General features: G+C 43.8%; 1 protein-coding gene across 13 annotated transcripts in view; it reads right to left on the bottom strand.

Moving 5' to 3' along the window:
• Esrrg (estrogen-related receptor gamma) overlaps nucleotides 1–25,302 on the bottom strand; it is a 618,195-nt gene that overhangs the window by 420,956 nt on the left and 171,937 nt on the right. For 8 of the 13 annotated variants that reach the window (XM_087581296.1, XM_087581292.1, XM_087581295.1 and 5 more), the window contains one exon: nucleotides 6,187–6,277. The gene's annotated coding sequence lies outside the window, so the exon portion shown is untranslated. The remainder of the gene's footprint in view (nucleotides 1–6,186; nucleotides 6,278–25,302) is intronic. The other 5 variants (XM_087581294.1, XM_087581293.1, XM_087581300.1 and 2 more) reach the window with 1 other exon arrangement.

Below are 25,302 nucleotides of genomic sequence, written 5' to 3'. Positions count from 1 at the left end.
GGAAGGGTAAACAAGACAAGAGGACGTGAATCTAACACATTAAAGTTCATTGTGTATTTGTGTGTGTGAAGCCTTCCATGGCACATGAATAAGGGTCGGAGGAAAATTTTCAGGAGTCAGTTCTCTGCCTTTTGACGCAGGTTCAAACTCGGGCCATCCGATTCTCATCAAATGTCTTACCCTGGGGGACCATCCCATCACCCAATAACATATTGTTTTTAAAAGGAGTTAGTATTCTTGGTATATAAAAAATGCTTCAAAAATTAAGAAAAATTATAACTAGTTTAATAGAAGCAAGATATCCAGGAAACATCAACATGTAAATCAGCAAAAAGGGTTCAAACAACCAGTAAAAATTATAAAAGTTTAAGATGCAAATACAAATAAATGAAGATACCACCTCCAATAATAAACCAGGGAAATGTGTTTGAAAGTATGGATTGCTAGAAATGTTGATGGAAACCTATCTTGTGCAATTCCCTAAGGTTCACTGACAATTTTTTATGGAAGTGAGAATACAGACTCATCTTTTGCATAGATATCTTGTTTGGGATAGCTATTATTTTCCTATAATATCAATACTAATAAAAATATTTATCTAGCAGACTAGTAGAAGCAATGAAAAATAAATTATAAAGGAGTTAAGTAAGTAGTTATTATACTATAAGAGTGTTCAAATTACATAGATCAACATACAAGGCTCTTTCCTGTGGAGGCAGGAAGCACCTGTCAGATCCCCTGGAGCTGCAAATAGATGGTTGTGAGCCAGGAAGTCAGTGCTGTGAATGGAAACCAGGTCCTCTGGGCCATCTCTTAAGCACCTCTACTATGGTGACTAATAGCAGCCTCTACCTACAGAGTGATCCTATTTGGAAAACAAACTGCAAAATGTCGACCATTCAACAACTCTTTGCCACAAACTAGTCATGATATTTCTCTGTCTTTATCTCTTATCCTTCTCCATGTCCACTTTTTCTTACCGGTTTCATATTTTTTCCTGAAGTCTAGTTTCCATAAAACTGTCTTTGCTAGCTCTGTTGCTGGGATGTCTAGCTGGTCGACCAAAGGCTTTCTCTAACCAGGGCTACACTCTTCCTTTAGACAAACATGCAGCGGCAGTTTTGTGGCTGAGATTCCGTATCACCTCTAATCCCATAATGCTCCTTGTCTCTTGGATACCTGCTGTGCCTCTACCTTAGACTTGGGTCTCTTCTATCTGCCCACTTGAACCCAGTCTGCCTGCCTTATGGTGTCTTCTTCTAGGGCAACATGGGTTGCTCTTTTCCTGGCCAAGTCTTTCCAGCATTTGTGGAGAATCCATTCGTTTAGCGGTTTAATATCCTCACCACTGACTGCCTTCTGTGCCATCGGATCTCCCAACTCCAGATTAGAGTACATTTGCTCTACTGAGAGGTCAACTGGGGGTAACTGTTAGAGTGTATGGTGTATATCTGAGGCAGATTGATCTTTCAACTCTAGTATCTGCTATCTCCTTTAGGTTAGAGAACAACTATTTCATCCACCACAAAACAGCACAACAAATGTCTTTCATAAGGGAAGCATAGCCTACATGTTAATGGAGGAGGAATTTCTGAATAGAAAACTCAAAGCTCTTTCAACTAATTTAATACCTAGTATAAAATATAGACTCCCTGTCAAGGTAGGTAGAGTGGGCATAGGATACTCAAGCCCTTTGCCTTACCTTATACCCAACACAGCATTTCTGACTTCCCATATGTTCAGTAACTACACATGCAAGTATCAGTCTTCAGCTGTCAACAATTGAGTGCCACATGATCTACTGCAATGCTGACAGTATTCATAATATATATATATATATATATATACTATACCCATCACTACCACACCCATCACACACAGTTAACACATCTACCATACATGAACATACCATATCTACCAAATACACACACACACACACACACACAAGCACACACACACACACACACACACACACACACACACACACCCCTGAAGATTGCCTCATAGCCTGTAGGACTAGGACTCAGCTATATAGGAATGAGTTGTCCTTTATACACCAGCCCAAAGTTGCTGGCTACCCAGAACTTATGCTGACTATAAATTAGAGCCTGTTCTGAACTCCTTCTCTGATTTAAGTAGTAATATGCTAGGGCAGCTGGCAGTGCACAGGAAAGTGCTTTTCCCTGTGTGTTATATTAGGAAATGACACTACAAAGGCTCCATATGTAAAGAGCCCAAACCCCCATGCTGGTCCCCTGCCCTCCCAGGACCTCCATGTGCTCTCGGGACATCATATTTCCTAGCTTTCATGGTGTCTTCACCTAGGTGCTTTTATATTGCCTCTCCATCCAGCTCCTCCCTCTACCTTGAGGATGGGGGTGGGGCTGGAAGCCCCTAGCCTCTGTCAATAGCCTTGTCTTTCAGGAGAGATGCCCAAGGGTGTTATCTGTGCTGTAAGAGATGCTCTCACCCAGTGGGAAATCCCAAGTGTGGGTGCTGAGCCCAAACACTGATTTTCAATATCCATCACACTTCTCAGGAGCCCTTAGATTCCTGCAATTTCTGTCAACAGCTGAACTAAGGTATCACCAGGGGAAAAACAGGCTGATGTGTCAGGGCACAGTTTCTTAGGAGATGTTGTAAAGGCCTGGGCTGTTCCCAGGGCTCTAACACCAGGGGGCATTGTCAATAAAGATCACTTTATTAATGTGAAAGTAAGCATTTGGAGGTCCTTGCTGGCACATACTTAGAGGCCTTGAGCGTGCACACACACACACACACACACACACACACACACACACACACACACATACACACACACACACACAAGTATGTATCCGGCCAGATCATAGTCTTATTGTGTACATTTTGCATTTCTAAGTGTTATGGCCATATATTGAGAACTAATTTATCATAAAAATTTCCATGGAGTTTTGGGAAAAATTTTGCCTAAGAAGAACTAATTAACAGTTTCCATCGTCCCTTGGAAATTTTGGCTCACACTAAATGTGCAAAGCTAAGCACTAGGGTCAAAGCTTGTAACACACATATCAGGATCAGGGCCGCCATCCCGCATCATGACTGAAATCAGAGGAAGGACGACAAGTCATCATTGCTGAAATCCATTTGTATTCCCAGGGCACATATCCGGTGTGTCAGAAATTCACAGAGAGCCATTCTCAAGGGTCTCTGAAACATCCACGCTGCAGATAAGCCACACTCTCAGGCTCCAGTACCCCGTGAGTGGGTCTTCCCATTTTAATTGGCACTCAAGCTTGCCCTGAGAAACACGCGTATTTTTTTTCCCCAACCGTCTATTTGGTAAAATGTAGCTCAAAGTTTGTCCCTGCAGAGCCGGCCTCAAGCCGTCTGCTAATTCTCAGTCATAAGGAAGCAACATTGACAAAGTCACTAAAGATGGAAACAATAAAAACAGCCAACAGCCAGGAAGGGCAGGGAAAAAAAAAAAGACTGCCAAGATATTCTGTCTCAGCTTGCCACGAAAGGTATTAAAATATCAATGATACAAAAATAGACCAGCAATTATTCTTAAGAGCTGGGGAGAGCAGGGCAGCCACTCCCAGACTTCAGGAGCTGGGTGGCTTGAAGGTCTCATTGATTACTTGATCAGTTGGTTGGTGAATGATTAGTCCTCGGAAGGTCGGAATTAGTGACTAGGGGTCTGCCTCCTCTGAATAAAGTGTGTAGTCTCCTCGCTCCCACCCCAGTGACAGATGATATCTGTTTCCTCCCATGAGTTTTGAATTTAAGAACCACTGAAGCTCAGCAACACTATACTCTGGCTCAAATGAGCTGAAAATTGCATTCAATTTGAATTTCAAAACTGGAGGGGAGGAAAGGGAGGGAACCCCCCCCCCTGGAGCACCCATCAACCATCCACACCATTGGCTCCCTACTTCCTCCTGCTTAGCCACACTTCTGCCAGGCTGGGGACCCAAAGCCCAGGATGTGTTGCAGGACAAAGAGCATTGCTGGATTCCTGCCCAGTCTGAGTTTAAAAATAAACTTTTAATAGACAGGATCAAAGCAAACCTCACTTTTACGTCCATGCATAATGCAGAATGCTACCCACCAAACAAATAGATTTTATTTATCTTTCCCAAGCTCGAGCTGGCCTGATTTCTTGGTGGGTTTTTTTTCTTTTTCTTTTTTTCTTTCTTCTTTTTCTCTGATGCACTCTGGCAACAATAAAGGTGTCTTTCTCTGGAAAACTTCACAAAAGTAAACGATTTTCTAAATATAATTCCTGGATGGGGAAGACGGTTCGGTGTAGGAAGATGATGGGTGCCCAAGCGTGAAGACTTGAGTTTGAGTCACTGGCGCAAATGTAAAACATCAGGTGCATGAAACCTTAGTCATGGGGACATGGAGGCAAGAGGGTCCCTGTCTTAAAAATATGGTAGGAGGAAAATGAAGAAGATTGTCAACAGACACCAAGCATGGTGAATCCATTAATACACATACACACACACACACACACACACACACACACACACACACACACACACCATGCAATTGACTAAAGACCTCTTTCCATGATTCCTACCCTCTTACCTGCCTCCCATTAAACGGATCTGTTGCCCAAAGTCTGCTGAGGAACCTCTGATGTTTTCTCAAATTTTCAGATTTCAAACTCTCTAAGAGAACTGCTACTGAAAGCAATCTTGTGGTAAATACTTTGTAAAAGCCAGCCTACTTTTAATGTGCAAATAATTAGTCCTTTTTTCGTAGGAGCACAGCAAACATGAATTTAAATTAAAGCACACTTGAGCTTTCTAAAAACAATAGCTATAATTTCAGACTTAAAGTGTAAAAGAAAAAAATTGAAGTAAAAAAGGATACTACACCTAGCAACAATATCATACCTCAGGCTCATGGGACCAAAGGGTCTGGGGTCAGAACTCCCTTTTAGGAATTTGACCTGAGAAAACAAAGCTAAGGCTACCCTCATTCCTATCTGCTTTTAAGAACTGAAACCTATTTTCCCACCTCTGAAACACTGCCAGTTTGTGAATGAAACAAATTCTGGTCCTTTGTGAAAGGAATTTCAGTTTGAAAGTGCTATTTTCACACTGAAGCCAAAACCTGTTGATTATCTTCTGAAGTCTGCCACGCTCAGCAGGCTCGGAAGCAAGCACCTTAGAGACCGGGGACAGAGTGGGCATTCCTTTCTGCAGAAGCACTCCTACATTAGGCCTCCTGCGGTGCTCAGTAGGGACTCAGCTGCAGAGATTCTGTTGCTGCTTCTACCTGAAGGGGGCAGTAGGTGTTCACCCTGCCTCGGGTCTACCTATGTGGGAAGACTGAAAGAAACAAGTCCCCAAGCCATCCATGAGAGCCTCCAGGGACAACCATCACTGTGTGGTTCACAGGACCAAGTGAAGGCACCATGCCCCTAACACCAGCAAAGTAATGGATGAGACCTATGACATCTATGGTTTTCCTTTGAAAAACGAAGTGAAATAAACTCAACCTTTGCTTATGGAAATAACAGAGCATTCAATAGATAATGCGTCCGTAAGTTTATAGCAGCTGGAGTCAGAGAGCCGTGCCTGCTGTAAGCGCGGGACGAGATGCACAGAATGGTAATACTTTGTACTCTGTATTCTACCAAAATACAGAATTCAGAAACAGGCAGACCTTGCCAACCACATCTTACAGGTCAGCATAACGCATCAGTGCAATGAGGGCACGGCCTCGCCAAGAGCCTCATGGCCCCTGCCACCCCCACGCAGTGACTTCTACCCATCAGTACACGCCACAAAAGAAGACACTCGGAGAGCATTCCAAATGCTTTGGTGCCAGGCACCACAGTGATGCACACCTGTCCTGCCTGTCCGTGAGTTTGAGGCCAGCCTGATCTACATAGGAAGTTCCAAGCCAGCCAAGACTGTACAGTGAGACAGGCTACATAGTGAAACCCTACTGATTATTTTTTTTAATACCGCTTTACATTTTAAAAGACAAGACAAGGAAAACATCAGACCTTTGTGTAGACCGTATTGTCAGCTATAAACTAAACTCTCACAGACACAACCTGACACAATAGACGGACTAGCCTGTCAATGGGGTTGATTTACCCTCGGATGGGTAGCACGGGGGCATAGCATCCTGCAGACCTCGAGAGAACATCAGCATTTCCCAGTCTCGTGGCAAGGACCTTACCTTTCCGACTGCGACAGTGTTAGCGTAGGATGCTTTCCTTACATCTTCATCACTTCAGCTTGCTTCATTGACGAACCAGCACGTTACTCTACTGTCATAGAAGCAAGGGTCCAACCCAAAAAAGGAAGAAAAAAAACACAGGAAAAAGTGAGGTCACTCTCTTGGCCACTGCATTTAATAAAATCCCCCAGGCAGTAGAGTTAAGCACACATTAATAACTGTAATAGTATTCTGAGCCTTCAGCAAGTCCTGGATTTTCCTATGTATACCACCAGGACTGCATGAACACTCCAACAAAGGACTGGTTCTCCATCTTATTTTACTTTTCTTTCTTTTCAGTTTTCTTGGATTTATTAATGTTCTAGTCCTCTCTTATGGATGGCGAATGTACCAGTTAAGGTTTCAAAGCATTTCCTACTATAATACCCACATGTAACTTTTGGAAGAAAACAAAACAACAAAAATTCTTTCAGGACCAATGGACTCACTTGATATCAGCCTGAGAATTGCATTTGGGAGTTTCCTATTTGGGAATGGACAGAAAGGTCCAAGTTTTCAAAGTAACTTCTCAGTTGGTTTTAACCAAAAGTGAACAAAAGCTGTTTCTCCAAAAGTGTCCGCCAAAGGAAGCTGGTAGGTCAAACCCCACTGAATTGCTTGTATTCCCCAAGTTTGAAATATAAAGGAGATGGTGACGTAGGACTTGACACTTTCCTCATCATCACTCTTACATACATAGAGCTGCTCTGAGCAACAGTGATGTAGACTTACACCTCATGGAAGGGACATGGAAAAGCTCATAACCAACAGGCTATGGGCTGAGTGTCTGACCTGGCACAATGACCTATATTAAAAGGCATAGGACAATTAAGTAGCCAGATGACACTGGACTATTTTCTGTGACACTCTTTGAGGCGTGACTGCACTAACTATTCAGACCTCAGGAGGGAACATTTCAAGGGAATGTCTGCATTGCCTTTAGAGAATGGCTAAAGTCAGTGGGACACCTTTAGGCACATGGTCCTCCACCACCCCACCCTGCACAGCCCTACTTCTTTGGGCATCCTGGCAATGATGGAGTTAAAATTATAATGCATGACAAAGGATCAACATCGAAGCATCCTAATCCCCCGAGGCTGTAAAACAGCCAGTTGGAAGTAGACTTTATCTGCTTTGAGAAAGTACTGGGGTATTGGAAAACGACGCTGTGATTTCGAAAGAAATTTCTGGGTAGAACGAGAGCTGGAGATCGACTAGGACCAGAGAAGAGGAAGGGGATCTGCTGTAGGTTGGGATTTTGACAGGGAATAGAGTCAATGAAGGAGACAGCTTGGCAGAGAAAACTAGATTGTTTGCAGTATACTCATGATGAGACAGAATGCAGGAAAACAGGGATGTGAAGATCCAACCCTATTTGTTTTCCAAGACTGTGCGCACAGGAGGCCTGCTGAAAAGCTGTAATTTGTGTGAGTGTAAAGAAACATTAGAAAAGATCCCAAATGGCACGGCAGAGTCGGAAGCCTGGGGAAGCTCATTTGGGTTTGTGCTTTTAAAAAAGCTAAGGGGTATAGGGAACATGGGACAGGTGCCGATCTGAGCAGTTATGTTGCTGCCTGGGCACACTGACCATCGCTGTGACCAACATGACTGCTGAGTTCAAGGCAACACTGAAAATGTGTTACTTGAGCCAGTGAGATGGCTCATGGGTACAGATTCTTGTCACGCAAACCTGGTGACCAGAATGTACGTGAAGGTAGAAGGAATGAAGTAACTAGACAAAGCTATCTCATGCCCACACTTCTCTCCCTCCCTTCCTCCCTCCTCCTCTCCCTCTTTACCTCCCTTCTATTACACACACACACACACACACACACACACACACACACACACACACACGAAACATATTATGTTGATATATTTTAAAAGGTGTTAAAAATAACAAAGTGAATTGTTTGTCAAGCCCCATATCTGATTGGTAAAAATTCCAAACAATTATATTATAATGATAACCTTGGGAACCAGTTCTTATACCCATATACCCAAGGTCTCTAAGTGAGAAAAGATGACAGGAAGATGTGGTATTAATTCCTATTTCTTCTACGATAGCTACTTAATAAAACAAACTCTAATTCCCCCAACTAAATCCTGCATTTAGGGGTGATAATTAACCAAGATGAACAATTTCTTAATAAAAATATGAATAATATATTGAAGGATAGTAAAAAACAATTTTTAGAATTTCAGTTACAAAGGCTAGGGGTGACACTCATTGAGTAGAGTGTTTGCCTAAAATACAGAGAGTTGGTTCCATTCTCATTATCACACGAACTGGGCATGGCGGCACATGGCCGCAATTCCAGTACTCAGAAGGTTGGTGCAAGAGGCTCTAACTTCCAAGGTCATAGTCAGCTATACTGCGAATTCAAAGCTAGCCTGAGCTACATGCTCCCATGCCTCAAAAACTATAAGAAAAAAAAATGAGTGGGAAAATCAGTGAGGGAGAACATTTCTGTGCGTAACCTGGAACACTCATAACCATTCATTCTGTGGGCAACCTAGAAGGCACATGACCACTTATTCTGTGGGCAACCTAGAATGCTCATGACCATTCATTCTGTGGGTAACCTGGAACACTTATGACCACTCATTCTGTGGTAACCTAGAATGTTCATGACTACTCATTCTTTGAGAATTCTCATTCTAGAACACTTACTACCATTCATTCTGTGGGTAACCTAGAATACTCACTACCACTCATTCTCTTGAGTAACCTAGAACACCCACTATCACTTATTCTGTGGTAACCTAGAATGCTCATGACTACTCATTCTTTGAGTAACCTAGAACACTTACTACCATTCATTCTGTGGGTAACCTAGAATACTCACTACCACTCATTCTCTTGAGTAACCTAGAACACCCACTATCACTCATTCTAGGTTACCACAGAATGCTCATGACTACTCATTCTTTGAGTAACCTAGAACACTTACTACCATTCATTCTGTGGGTATCCTAGAACACTCACTACCACTCATTCTGTGGGTATTAAGAATGTTCAAGACCACTCATCTCAGCTGGTTCCCTGAGTCTTAAACAAAAAGAAAACATAGACTGGAACACACCAGCTTAATAAACTGGGAATTACTTGTACTTAGCTAACACTTGAGATTGGAAGTACGAGGTGACAACAAAGAAGTAATTTTGAGAAGAGCCAGCACTACTAGATGCAGTGGCTTGAGTGTGTGTTGTACATTGTGTCTTTCACATTCTTCCTAGTGCAAATGGCCTCACTCCACTCTGGCTGTGATGTGTAAGGGTTGGGGAATCAAGAATCATGATTCCCCTCTACACACATACACACACAGAATATTTTTATATTATGTAGAGCTATAAATTTCCACAAAGCCACTGACCCCAGGGCAATGGAATTTCTTATACCATCTCCTCCTTTACCCTACATTAGCCCTTGTAAGAGCCTCTGTATTTTCTAGGCACGTCCTTTGACAGAGAAGTACTACTTCGACTCAAGAAGGCAAAAGTTGATGCTAAATCCCTAGTTAGTGCTAAGAATGGACATTCAAGGAGAGAGAGAGAGAGAGAGAGAGAGAGAGAGAGAGAAAGCATTGGGTGTACCACAGTCCTGACATCATTAACAGCACAGTTAAAGACTTATCCTTAGAGAAAACACCATGTTAAGCCATCTTACTATGCTAAGTAGCCTTGGAACCTACCTCCCCTCATGTTCGAGCTATCTGTTCAAGACCAGCAAATGAACAGCACAATCAAAGATGCTGTGAAAGAAGAAGTTCCTGTCCCCCCTCTGCTCCCTCTGCACAGAAACTGTGTACAGAGTAAGACAGCAGGGACTGCAGTGTCCGCTTTCCGAACTTCCCATCAGGTATTGTTCACGTGGGTCTGAACTATTTGGTTAGTTGAGGACTTGATTTGGGGCGGGGGGGGGGGGGAGCAGTTCCCTAACCACCATTAGAAGAGTTAATACTGGCAAATGCAGGATATCTACAGGCACTCGCTACTGTTAGTGGGGAAAGTAGACAGCAAAAAGGACTGCAGTGCCCCCCCCCCAGGAAACTATCTCTAACAATGGAAAATGAATGTGATAATCTACCTGGTCAGCAACTGTGCTGGTTTCAGGGTGGGTATAATAGACATCTTTACCCCGGGAAAGAAGAAACAGAAAATTCCCGAGAGTAAGTTCAACTCAGCATTCTTGATGTGGCCTTCCTGGTATCGGCTCCCTCCCAAACTCAGAAAAGTAGATAAGCAACCCTGGTGCGTTTTCTGATAGAGAAAGCTCTCTCTTGTGAATGAAGAGAGAGAATTTTCAAAGTATGTGATTTCTTCAATAACTCAGCCAAAATTCTCAGGTCTGACACTGTCAAGTAATCCTTTCCCACTTCATCTCTGGGTTTTAGAAGTCAGAGAGAAAGAAGGCAAAACATCAAGGGAGGAAAAAAAACCCAAGTGAATGACTAAAGAAACCATGGGAAGGAATAGAATGGAAAATTTACCTTCTCTCACAACAGGTAGAGACATTTTGAGCAGCCAAAGTGAAACAGAACGTGTCTTCTGCTGTCTCATGTCCTAGGAAGTAGAAGGCCACTGAGTGTGTGTGTGTGTGTGTGTGTGTGTGTGTGTGTGTGTGTGTGTGTGTGTGTGTATTTCCAACAAAACATCTCTGGTACAGAAGATGACATAGCAATTTTTTTGCTAATTATTTCTGCTGATTAATTAAGAGATTTTTTTTATTACATCCACTTACAACAAACAGCTCCCTGTAATCTCTAACAAAGCAGAATGCTGTGAAAAAAAATTGAGACTCGGAGTATCAGGTGATGCCCAAAGCCTTGTGGTAAGGTGGCATCATCTGCTCCATCAAGGAGGTAAAAAGAGGCGGGGACTGCACTTTTTTTTTTTAATAAGCATTAAGAGCGGAGAGGGAGGGATTGTGGGGAGGAAGGAGGCAGAAGCTCAATTGGTTCCTATTTTCAGAATTTCCTTCAAGCTGGCTCCGATTGAGAGCCATCAGTTATTTAAAAGGTGTAACAGGATGCTTCCTTTGTTGAAGCAAATCAGCTAGCAGACCCTGAGAGAAAATAAAAAATGAATTAGGAAGTATTTATTAGTGTGCTTGAAGAAAACAAAGATTTAGCTATGGGGAGTGACTTCTAGAAAGAGTTCAGCTTCAGTCTCCTCAAATCCACAGACCTTTCCTTCCTCACTTTCCCTTGCCTATTTGTTATTTGCCACAGTAGATCACACAGGGGGGTGGGGGGGATGAATCATTCCCTAGACTTCTCCTTTCTTTGCAGACTCTGGCTTGATGTATGGTCTTCATTTAAATTACAAATACACTAATCTGCACTGCTGTTTACCAAGTAGCATTTTAAATGAAAGATACAAGAAATCGCATCGCTCACGTTTAAAAAATGACTTTAGACTCAGGACCTAAAGGAAGAAGAAAAAAAAAAGAAAGAAAGAAAAAAAAAAGCAGCCATGTTCTGAGGCTTCTGTGGCTGCTCCATTTCAGCCGGTGGATGGAATTCAATTAGTGGACTTTATACTCAGGGCGCTGTAGGTCTGATCCAGAACCAGTTTACTAAGCCCTAGCTCTGATATTTGGGGGTGGAGGTTGTGAGCAGTTAAGAAAAAGTAAACAAACTGTCTTAAGGAAAGTTAGTCCCCTTGGTACTCTCCACCATCCTGAGAAAATCCAGAGACCTTCACCCTGGGGCTGTTCATCACCACTTACTTAACTGATACCACTCTCCAAGACAGTTCACTACCTGAGTCTGTTGCCCCTCGCTTTAATACACTCCAAAGGTATAACACATAGTCTAACATGAACTTGAAACCAAACAGAACCAGGAAATCACAGGCTTGTATCATCTTTAGGGCTCTTTCTGTTGCAAACCCACAGAACAGAATCTCCAGGGTACCAACAGGACTCTCTCCATAAAACACGAAGCGCTGTGGATCTCCTACAAAAGTCTCTAGACCTTCAACGTGGAGATCAGGCCCACACTATCCTTCAATTGGTCAACTGAGAGCTGGGAGTTGGGTTGAATCTGAGAGACATGGTAAAACACACTTGGGGCCCCAGGGTGCAGCCTAGTGGCTAAGCACACATCAAGCATGCAAGAGGGGGTTGCTCCAGGATTTGTGAAAACAATCCGTGCACAGCAAAAGCAATGCGACTGAAGTCCAGCGCCCCAAGGGAGCTCATGGGTCATCTGGACCAATAGTAAGCACATGGTATGGACCTTAAGGAACGTCAGTAGCTCATTGAACTGCTCATCTTCTGGGGGTATAGATCATCACATGGACATCTATCCTTTTGATGCCTGAATTGTTGGCTCCCTGACTAAACTCTTCTAATGTTTTTCTCTCCTCAATAGACACAACATATCTACGGTTGAGTACTGGCTACCAGTGGGAGGGAGAGACAGCAGGTTTGATCCTGATTGCTTCCTCACACACAGACTTTATTTCTTCCCAGCTTCTTTCTCTATGTGTGTCCACTCCAACAATGGCCACCTAGGACACTGAGTTACCTGCACAGCCTTGCAGTCCAGGGCTTATTCTCTTTCCCCTCCAGCTACGTCACCTAAGTGAGATGTCCCAATTTAGAATCATTTCCACGTAAGAAATGGATGAGGGATTCAAACCATATGCTCTACAACTTGTCAAGGAAATTGACTATAGAGACAGTATCGATATTATACAATTAAAATGAGAGCTCTTAACGTATTTAATTTCCCCTGACCTGACTTTCCTCAGTCATTATGGACAAAAAAAAAGTATGAATTCATAATTTGCAAATAGCCCTCGGTCTATTAATACATTCTGGGAGGAACTAAGATACCCATGCGTATGAGCAGGCACACGCATTCGAGCATACGAGTTTCTCTATCAAGGGCAAAAAATAATAACGAACGTGGAGATGAGGACTCATTCCAGGCTGTTGAAAATGTAGACTCTGTGGTGTGTTTTACGTGCATAAATCACATCCTTCCATAACACTTATGGTGGAAGGAGGTGGGAAGAAAGAGAGAAAAGGGAGGGAGGGCGAGAGTTGGGGAAGGAAAAGAAGAAAAGGGGGGAGGGTGAAACAAGGGAAGGAGAAAAGTAGTGGGGAGGGAAAGAGAGAGGGAGAGGAGGGAGGGAGAGGAGGGAAGGAGGGAAGAAGGAGGAGGAGGAAGAAAAGGAGGGAGAGAGGGAGGGAGAGAAGGGAGGGAAGGAGAGGAGGGAGGGACAAGAGGGAGAGGAGGGAGGGAGGGAGAAAGGAAGGGAGGGTGAGAAGGAAATTAAGGAGCTTGTCTCAGCCTTTCTACATTGTTTACTATGTAAGACATCATATGTTTCCCCCTTACAAACTTGCATAAGGCATCTATTTGGAGGTGTTTGGGATTGTTGTGTTTTTAAAATTTTAACAATCAGAGCTCTAAAGCTTAATCACTTGTATGTGTTAGAAAACCAGATGGTCCGAGTGGGCGTTTGTTTACAAGCTCTTTGCATAAGGATTTTTTTTGCTTCCTTTCAGACCAAAGCTGAGGATTTTAGCTCAGAGAAGAGGCAGTAAAGAATAATGAAAAAAAAAAGTCCCAGATTTCATGGGTCCCTGGCTCCCTGCCTCTCCTCTGCCACTATGCCACCAACTTTTGCAGGGAAGTATGTAAGGGTAAAACGGTGTGCTCCGGGTTCCTTAGGGAAGTCCGCCATACTTTGCAGGCTGACTAGGTATTTGTCCACCCTGGACTCAGCTTCAGCAGTGTTCTCAACACCATGTGTGGGCCACTGGAAAAGAGCACATCCTGCCTTCCCCAACGGCATGTTGGCTGAGTGCTCAGCCTGAGAAGGTAATGCTCACCACCACTGCTTCCCGCACCGAACTGATTGGAGCGCCTACGCTCACCTCAACTCTCTCCTTCTAGGAGAAGATGAAACATAAAGAAAGAAGACATTACTGGGGTGCCCCATCCTTGATTCCTGCCACAGTCGGGAAAGCCTTGGGTTGCTTACTGTGAAATCCGAGACTGTACAGCAGAAACCTGAGAGGAGCAGCAAGGGTTTCGGCGTGGCCTAGAACTTGGAAGTTTCTTCGTAGTTTGTGTATTTCTTGTTTTCTAGGTAAGGTAATTTCTTGTTTATCCCCTGGCTATTCTAGAGAAACAGCATCTCTCCGTTGACATGAAGACACCCATCACCTGCACACCGTCACTTTCCACGATATAAGACTCAGCATAGTGGCCGCGCCTGCTATCTGCAGACCATAAGCTGTGTGTCCTCGGTAATCCCCTGTTGTTATGAGAAAGACCCTGATCAAGGCAACCTGGATGAGGAAAGGGGTTATTTCAACCCTCAGGTCATGGTTCCTTATGGAGAGAAAGCAGAGGCAGGAACTCAAGGCAGGAACTGAAGCAGAGACCTCAGAGGTCCAAGCTTGCATGCCTTGGGATGGCACTGTTCACAGGGGCCTGGGCCTCCTCCATCAGTTAGCAATGAAGACAATGACCACATACCAGTCTGATGGAGGCATCAAAGTCCTTGTTTGAGATTTCTTCCTCCTGGGTGTGTCTAGATTTATATTTGACCAACCAAACAACGAAACAAACTATGATATGGTCTATCTTCTACATTTTCATGTCTTCTGAATTTATCTCTCACTCATCACCAGCCAACAAATTCCCAGGATCAAGATACTTGAGAGAAATATGCAAAGAAATCCCGTGGATATGTCAGCAGGCCAATGAACTGTGTACAAATAGAAAGAAGACATAAGCCAGGAAACACACCTAGCTACCGCGAGGCGTACTTGATCTTTCTTTTGCTTGTTCGAGAGGAAGCGAGCTATTTTACAATTGTAGGATTTTCTCCACAAATATGATACAACCTGACTGTGTCTTTAGAATAAAGATATACTGTGTTTATCATGACTATCAGCCCCTTCGCTCCTTGGGTTTTACAACTGTGGATCCACCTCACCCCACACCAAAAGATCTGGGGGAAGAAATCTGTCCTGACGCACACACAAAATTCCTGTCATTCTCCCTAATAAGTTCAGTACAACCATTCCTGCAACATTCATATAATATTTAACATGTGATTAATCTAAAGACAATAGCATGCCATTTTATAAAGCATCTGAGGACCTTGGAATTTGGGCATTTGTAGGGCTCTCAATCTCCATGAACATCAAGGGACAAGAAGAGTCACCTAGAGGAGAGTACGCCACCATGAAGCTGGTACCCAGTTAAGACCTGCTGAGTAAATGAAGGAGAAATGACCTAGTAGACATGAGGACTCACTTCCAACTGTAATGGTCTAAGAACTTAGCTAAAATCATCTGTACAGCACCACATTAGCACACTTGGTAAATTATCATCTATATAGCATTGCATTATGGATACCTAGGTAAATCATCACACTCATGAATTATATGTCTGTTTGCTCTGGTTCCTAGAGTAAAATTTACAGAAAAGCCCCTGGTTGTTCATTGCCTTTAATAAAGGAAAGTGTATCTGGTGAAACCCAAGTCTTGAAATACTGTCTTGATTTTCAACAAAAGAAATTAGGTTTGCTCGTGTATGGCCACACCATCCCCCATGCAGGGATCAATTCACAAGTAAAAGCTCTCAATGAACCAGTCCAGTGAATGACAGCAAAGTTCCCGTCAACGTGAAGCCGGGGTTTGAACCCAGAAAGTGGAACACATGCTCAGTTTCTACTCAGAAACCGTTCCCCGTCATGATTCCAGGCAAAGACCGTTATTTAAGGATCAGGCCATTTTACAATTATTGAAGATATACATCCTGTTACATAAATTAGATGGGAATATATCCAAGAAAAATCAACCAAAGCCTACAGAATAAAGATCTATTTAAGGGAAAATCAGAAAGGCATTAAGAGTTTCTGACTACAGGAAATAGAAACAGGTATTTATCTTAGCTTTGTGCTTCTATAGTACGTGTTTTTAAGGTAAATCTATTTCTTTCACATATGTATCCCTCAGAGATTTAGTTTTATTTTATCCATCTGGAAGTTTGGCCCGTATGCCTGTACACCACATGCATACAACGTTCACAGACACCAGAAGAGGGCGTCGGATCCCTCAGAACTGGAGTTACAGATTGTTGGGAGCCTCTGTGTGGATGCTGAAAGTCCAACCCAGGTCCTCTGGAAGAATGGACTGTGCTCTTCATGGCTGAGCCATCTCTCTAGCCTCTGATATACGTGTGTTTAATGTATGGAAGCTTCATGTAATGAAAGATTCACAGAATGCTGACCATGGAATCGGGTTTAAAGTTAGTGGTCACAGGAAGTGAGAATGTTTAAAACTGACAATGGAGTTCCTCTAACTGTATAAACAGTCATCGTGCCTGGCCCTGTTCACACAGCACTCCCAACTCTGCAGCTCAAATGCAGTGGTGCACACAAGTTATTCAGGGACTCAGACAACGCAGCAGCAAGTGTTAATAGTGACATTCCTACTGATAGCCCAGTGAGCTACGCCTTGAACGACACTAGCGATGCCAGGCTCAGGACACACTCCTGACATTACCTGCCTACCGATATAGAGCCCTGAGCACAGTTTACAGCACGGAGCATAAACACAAATCTGGTGATTCGAATAAATCGGCCTCCTGACGTGCTGCCAAGATGGGCTTTCTGCGCTACACAATGGAGCAGAAGGCAGTGGTATATATTTAAAATTTCCATTTCTGAGTTGTCACTCACAAACTTTCCATACTTTCCTTTTAGCTTATTGATCTTTCTGGCTCGTGATGAGACTTCAGCTGCTTGGTCGGCTGCTTTTAGCTCTGCTTCTTATTAAGAGCTAAATCGGGAATCACAAAATGCTGCTAATTTGGCAGCTTTCGATAGAAACGAAGGCTAAAAACAGAACCAAGATAGTACAACCCTTATGTTTTATTGCCCCAGAATCCCGGATTTAACTACTATGGGACATAATAAGGGGTGAAGCCAAACTGTATCACTGTGCAGATATGATAAAATAAAAGCTTACATTAAGAATGACAGAACAACTATTACTGGTGTCTGACCCTTGCTAAATATTTTTGCACAAGAATACATATTTGTATATATGCTTGCATATGTACACATATCATGCATTCATAAATACATGCCATATATATATACATACATGAATATACATGTGGATGTGTATACAGATATATAGACACATATATGTACATGCACACACATATATGCTATGTGCATACACATGAATATGTGTGCATATGAATACAGACATATATATGTGCATATACACATGTATGCCTATACATTCTCATGTGTATAGAGACATATATACAATATACACGCATACATATATACCCACATATGTACATGCCTACACATGTGCATATATACATATATAGTGCACACAGATTTGTGCATGTATATATGCATACACACATATATCATGCATACACATGTGTACACGTATGCTCGGATAGTGCTTTTCCTTTTATACTCCTTTCTTTAACATACAAAGAACTATTCATTCTTAGTTCTTTTTCATTTTTCATTTTATTATTTTTGTTAATTTAATGTGGAGGTTGCACATCATTCCACATGCATAGAGGTCAGAGGACAACTAATTTTCAGTTCTGTCCTACCATGCAGGTGGGTCTTGTAGCTCAAACTTGAGTTGTCAGGCTTGGTGTCTGTCAGGTTCTGAGGCGTCTGTGCCATCGTGCTGCCTCCATTTTTGGTTTAATGCTTTGGCTACTCTCTCTGTCCCTCTCCCTCTCCCTCCCCCTCCCCCCACCCCCTCCCCCTCCCTCTCTTAAATAGAACACTGCAGCAAAAGAGCCAAGGTAAGATGACGTAACAGCTATGTAATTGGCCACACCTGACCAATCCATGTGCAGGACTATGCTTCCAATACCCACACCTTTCTTCGGGTGGTGGATTATACATCACAATCACAAAGCTTCTGTGGGCTGACTTTGGATGCTGACCCTCTCTCAAATCCAAGTCCATTCTCAGCTTAGCCTTCAGAAAAGTGGGATCTGTTTTCCCCTCTAATTGGCCATGAAATTCACCCTCAGCAGCACCAGCAGTGGGCACTTCGTTAGCATCATTAGACCGGCTTTACGAGGCTCTGAGAGGCTATCCCGAGAGCAAAGTCTGTTGCGGGGAATATTCACAAACAGGAAATCTGCTCCTTTCTCATCTCTGTTTTTATGATTTACTTTTATTTTTTGTGCACGTGTGAATGGATGCCTACATGTATGTGTGTGCCACATTGATGGCTGGTTCCTGTGGAGGCCAGGGAGAGTGTCGGATGCCCTGGAACTGGAATTCCAGGCTCTAGGCAGCTGTGGCCCACCAGGTGGATGCTGGGAAACAATACAGGGGTGGTAAGTTTTTCTAACTACTGAGCCCTCTCCCCACCCCCTGTTTCATTCTCAGCATATCTGAGGTCTTCCACAGGCATTTCTTACTTGACGGCTCTGTTGGTAATTTTAAACTTCCTGCAGCATCTCAAAGCGAATCCCAAGGTCTTCCTTGTTGCTTCGGTAGCAATACAAGCCCACAGATAAGACCAAAGTCAGACCTTTCCTCAAGAGCTAGCTTTTCACTTGAGGTCCTCTCACATCCCCTCCACTCCTGTCCTTTATACACTTCCTCACTGCGCTCCCATTGGCCACTTAAGTGCATACGCGTATGGCTGGGATATTTGGAAACCCAACTAAAGAAGGCCCAATTCTATTCGTCCCCACCAGGATAGTGATGAATTGGCCTCTGGAAGCTCTTCTGACAGAGAGTGGAAATGGTAGCTACTGTGGCCAGAGGATGTCCTAGCTCCCCTGTGAAGAAAGGTATTCAGAGCACGTAGTAATTATCCATCCATCTCGTTCACACTAAAGGCATGGCAATGCAATTTTAGCCTGATAATCAAGACCATATGACAAAAACCTAGGCCATTAGGGACCAATTTCGAGCATTCTCTGCAAGACAATGATTTTCCAACTGCACTTACATATGCTGAGCGGTTGCCTCTGCATGACTGCACCTGCTGCCATTTATGTGACACCCCCTCCCCCCACCATCATCCCACCTGCCCCCCCGCAATAGTGCAAGGTTTCAACGCCTTGCTGGCTTTTTTCCCCATCCTTTCCTTTTTTTTCATTTCCCAAAGCATAGTAGGAAATGCTGAGGGTAAGATTCCTGCTTGTGCCAATGACCGTACAGTGCATACAGTGCCAGGAGTGACTTCTCTTTCTTCTTTCCCGACTCCTGTGGCTGGACGCAGCGGTCCCTCTCCACTCTGTTTGCTTCCCCCTGAACTACAGCAAGCTCATCCAGACCCACAGTTATCCAGGTGCTCTTTTGATCTCACCCATCAGATTCAGTGATGCCACACTCACATCTGAAAGGCCAGGATGCCACCATAAGTCACAGAACCGTGCAGGCAACGTGCCACTCACCAGGATGGAAAGAGAACCTTAAAATGGTGCAAAAGTTACCTCGGACACCCTCATGCGTTGCTTCAAAATACCCAGCCTGGTTTTTCCGGAGCGGAGAGATGACTCAGCAATTAGGGCTTCTCGGTATTCCTCCAGAGGACCAGAGCTCAGGGTTTAGCACACTCATCCCAGGCAACTTGCAACCACCTATAACTCCCGCTGGCTGCAGGGGACTGCCCTCTTCTAGCCTCTGAAGGTACATGTGCTCACACACACGCACATACACACACGTATGCACATACACACATACATACACACACACACATACACATGCACATACACACATGCACACACACGCACACACAGGCACATACAAACACACACACACACACACACACACACACACACACACGAGGCTCACTATTATTTATTCATTTGGAAGAAACTGAAAGTCATTAAGTTGTCTACATAAAATGGGTAAAGGAAAGCCAGATCTATATTATAGTAGCATCCCTTTGGATTTCCTATGGATCCCACCCCTCTTCCAATTTCTCATTTGGTAAGAGGGTAGGGGTTATCTCTAGATTTCAGGGTATCAGTTCATAGTCACCTCAGTTCCTTAGTTTACAAGACAAACAATATCTCATTTCGCTACGTTTTAAAATCTATGCTACAAGGGCTGTTGAGATGCCTGACTGCCTAAGGACCTTGTAGTGCAAGCCAAATGCCCTGAGTTTCATCCCCAGAACCCACATGGTGAGGAGACAGAAGTCACTTCCAAGGTTTGTTCTCTAACTTCTGTACCTGTGATATAGCAAGGATGTCCATATCCACACCCACTAAGATAAGAAATAAATACGAACCTTTAAGAACGTCTGGGATAAATAAAATATGTGAGTTTCATTGGTATTTTAAATGCAAAGCTGTGTTAGGTTTTTTTTTCCCCTGAAGTAATATCTTGGCATAATGAAATGCATTTGAAACTACACACAGCTCTGTTCCACTGCAGATGCATTCACACATTCTTCAGGACCATTTTCCAGAATGTTCTGTGAGGACAACTCAACTGTCCCTGAACTAGACCCAACAAAACCAAGTTAGGTCAACCTCACTGTGTATCCTAGAAGTGCTACCTTTGTTCAGGGTTATTTAAGAAAGACTTAGTCACTTTTATTTTATGTATGAGTCTTTTGTCTGCATGCATGTATGCATGCCACATGGATGCAACACCCAAGAAGCTAAAAGGGGTGCCAGATGCCCTGTAAGTAGTGTTACATATCCCGAGAGCTCCCATGTGCATGCTGAGAATGGAACCCAGGTCCTTTCTCTTAAGCACCAAGCCATTCCTCAGTCCTAATTCCCGGGGCCTGATTTAATATGACAAAGCTTGGCACATTCAAGAAAGACAACAGCAGGATGAGTTATGTTATTTTCAACCGAGAACACCCAAAAGCTTCTCATGACTGCATCAAAGCAAGCACTAACAAACAGTTTATATAAAGTTTGTTTAACATCATGGCTTGAGCAGTCTGTGCACTGAGCCATATTCTTGTAGCTCAATCCAGCTCTAAAGATAAAAGATGCATGCCTTGGACCATCAAGGCTATTGTGCACACATGGCTATGACCCCTGCTGTATCCTTCTTCAGTTAAGATGCTGTCCCATCTCAGAGGCGAGTCTGCTTGAGCATGTGGGAATAGGAATCATCTGATCCCACTGTCAACAGCACCTGGGGCTGGATAGAACTGAAACTCAAATCCCTCGAAATGTCTTCAGAAATGATTGCCCTGTGACGCTACGTTGAAAATAAAGCTATCACATACTGTATTTTGAAAGTGAGATGTTCCCCATAAGTTCAAATGCTTGAAGACTCCATACTCAGTTGGCCGTGACATCTGAGAGGACTGTGAAGCCTCCAGGAGATAGGGCCTTTGCTGGAGGGAGTGGTTCACTGGGGTGGGCCTTGAAGCTTTCTTGCTAACTTCCCACTCATTTTGTACTCCCTGAGTGGTTGCAGTGGGACCAGTAGCCTCTCACGGTATTTGCTTCACCTTCCTCACCATAACAGGCACAATTCCTTGAACGGTAAGCTCTTCCCTCTCTCACCTTTGCTATTCATTGACTAACGGACCAGAAGGAGCTAGCCTGTGCCATGTCTAGCACTTAGTCGCAAATAACAGAAAATGGCCAACTCTTCCACAAGACATCATAAAACCGAACAATATAAGTGGCTGTGAGTGATGCCTGTGTCAGCGGAGTGGATTTCCTGGATCTGTCTGTCATGGGCTTTCAGTCAAGGAATGGTCTTACTAAATAAACAAAACGGCTTCAGGAACACTGGCTCCCTGTGAGCAAAGGTGGTCGTAGGTGTGGAGAGTCTTGCTCAGCTCCTGGTGAATCCTGCTGAGTTGTGTACTGTATCTTCTGCGTTCCATGTTCCTCACCTTCATTGTGGCCCAAGAGGTAAGACGCTCCCACTACTTCCTGTCTACATGGTCACAGATACTCTCTGGAGAATTTGAACACCTAACAACCCTCCAGAAGACTAACTTTAGCTGACGTGTCTTCTCCGAAGTCATTTACTCGCCTTCCTACTTAGAACATTAACCTGGATATCTAATTCGAATCTCAAATGGTTATAAAAATGGCTCCAGGTTACATCCTTTAGCCAAACCTACCCCATTTTCCAATCATCTAATATTTTGCATTTTCTGGTGGTCCAGACCCCCTCCCCCAAAAAACTTTGGAGATATCATCCACTCTCTCTAATGCCTCTCATGTAATTCAGTTGTCTCTTCTTTCAAAGCACACACTTGGCCACGTCTCACCGTATTGCCCGCCCCTCCGTCATTACTCTCCCAGAACACTGTGATACAGCGGTATCTTTGTTTCCATGTTTGGTCCTCGAAAATGAAAACACTCAGCTATTAGTAAATGCCTTAACCGATGCTTACAACAGAATGCATTGACTTGAAAGTACAAAATTTACAGCTAGGAAGATGGCTTAGTCAGTAAACTGCCTGTCTTGCAAGCAAGAGGTCTTGAGTTCAAATGTACCGTGCCCACGTAATGGCTGGGTGTGGCTGTGATCACAGCACCGAGGAGGCTGGACAGGCACATCCCTGGGGCTGGCTAGTTGGCCAGCCTACCCAAATCAGTGAGTTCTGGCTTCAGTGGCAGAACCTGTCTCGGAAATCAAAGTGGAGAACAACTGAGAAAAACAACGAACAATGACCTCTGTCTGCCACACCCATGTGTGCCACACCCATGTGTGCCCATATACACACACGCATGTGCATACACAAAGAGGTGTAAAAATTGATAAGCCTCTACAAATTCATACATTCACAAAGCCATGACAATCAAGTAGATGACATCATTATCTAGAAGGTCCCTTCTTATATGATCTAGTCAGTCACCTGACTGTGGAAACTACAGCATGGTTTCAACTGTCAAAGCATCCTTTGCCACGTTCAGGAATTACAAAAATGAGAATACGGCAGGGCGTGGGGGATTGGGGTGGTTTTGTTTTCCTACAACATAGGCTATAGTTTTGGATTTCCTATGGACTACCTGGTTTTCAAATATTTTCAAGACCTCTCTCTCTCTCTCTCTCTTTCTCCCTCCCTCTCTCTCCCTCTCCCTCTCCCTCTCCCTCTCTCTCTCTCTCTCTCTCTCTCTCTCTTACACACACACACACACACACACACACACACACACACACACACACACACACACGATTTAAGCCCAGATCCTGTTTGACCATTATACATTTGGTTACTATCAGCAGGAATTTTATTGTTAATGTTTCTTTCCATTTTAGTAATTCTGTCAAGAATAAAATGCTCTTTTACTGGAGTTTTAACTCTCCTTGATAGCCAATGATTTTGACATGTTTTCATACACTTATTGGTCATTTCTATATCTCCTTGTGTAATACGTCTGCTCGAATCCACTTTTCAAGAGTGACTTTAAAACATTATGTCAACTAGCATCATTTCTCTGCTCAAAGCAGTCCGATAGCATTTGTATCTCCCAGGAAAGGTCCCAGCCCTGACATATCCACAGCACAGTCATCTGGACATTCAGCCTTGAGAATTAATTCTTAGCCTATCTCCAATGCCTCAGCCACCCAAGTCCATGAGCAGCACACGCCACACCTGGAGCAGCACACGCCACACCTGGAGCTGCACACACCACACCTGGAGCTGCACACACCACACCTGGAGCGGCACACACCACACCTGGAGTGGCACACACCACACCTGGAGCTGCACACACCACACCTGGAGCTGCACACACCACACCTGGAGCAGCACACACCACACCTGGAGTGGCACACACCACACCTGGAGTGGCACACACCACACCTGGAGCTCCACACACCACACCTGGAGCAGCACACACCACACCTGGAGAGCCTCCGGGAATCTTCTTCTCTCAGACACCCACTTACATTCTCGCTTCTTTTTTGGTCTTTCTAGAATATTCTACAAAAATAGCAACCGCATCCTCAGTTTTCTCTATACCCAATTCCAATTTTCTCTTCTTCATAGAACCATTAAGATGAAACTAAAATGTGTTCGTGCTTGTTTTGGCTCCATCTTTCTTTCCTAGTCTTCCCTCCTTCTCCTCTTCCTTTTTCTTTTCTACACCAAAATATAAACAAGAAGAACAAGAATGTTCCCCATGCACTCTATAGTTATCCTGCTCATCCCTGGCTCTCCACTCTCAACGAAACTTAAACCTCTGAATACATATATCTGGAATATTTATTGACTTAAATAAGCAAATCATTACTTAATTCTAAGCTACAAATTTGCCTACTTAAATTATAATCTTACAACTGTTTCTTTCAACTAGCTAGTTAAAAAAATCCATGAGATTTTTTTCCATTTCATTTTTTTCTTTTTTTACAATTTTCATTTACATTTCAAATGTTATCCCCTTTCCCAGTTTCCCCTCCAGAAACACCCCATCCTATTCCCCTCCCCTTGCTCCTATGAGGGTGCTCCCCTACCTACCCACCCACCCCTCTCAACTCCCCATCCTGGCATTCCCCTACACTGGGGCATCAAGCCTTCCTAGGACCAAGGGCCTCCCCTTCCGCTGATGTCCAACAAGGCCATCCTCTGCTACATATGCAGCTGGAGCCATGGGTCTGCCCATGTGTTCTCTTTGGTTGGTGGTTTAGTCCCTGGGAGCTCGGGGGGGGGGGGGTCTTGTTGATTGATATTGTTGTTCTTATGGGGTTGCAAACCACCTCAGCTCTTTCAGTCCTTTCTCTAACTCCTCCATTTGGGGTCCCTGTGCTCAATCCAATGGTTGGTTGTGAGAATCCGCCTCTGTATTTGTCAGGCTCTGGCAGAGCCTCTCAGGAGATAGCTATATCAGGCTCCTGTCAGCATGCACTTCTTGGCATCCACTGTAGTGTCTGGGTTTGGTGTCTGTATATGGGATGAATCCCTAGGTGGGGCAGTCTCTGGAAGGCCTTTCCTTCAGTCTCTGCTTATAAGAGTGAGAGTAACCATTTTCTCTAGTTTCATCCTTATTTAAAAGCCACTTTGTAGAAGAGAGGATTTCCTTGGCTGATCCTTCTATCACAGCCCTTCATTGAGGAGGTCAGACAGAGGTCAGGGCAAGCCCTTGAGTGGTC

This window comes from Rattus norvegicus, chromosome 13 (assembly GCF_021556685.1).
Source record: "Rattus norvegicus strain SHRSP/BbbUtx chromosome 13, alternate assembly SHRSP_T2T, whole genome shotgun sequence".
NCBI classification, from domain to species: Eukaryota; Metazoa; Chordata; class Mammalia; order Rodentia; family Muridae; genus Rattus; species Rattus norvegicus.
This window is presented reverse-complemented; position numbering and strand designations above follow the sequence as displayed.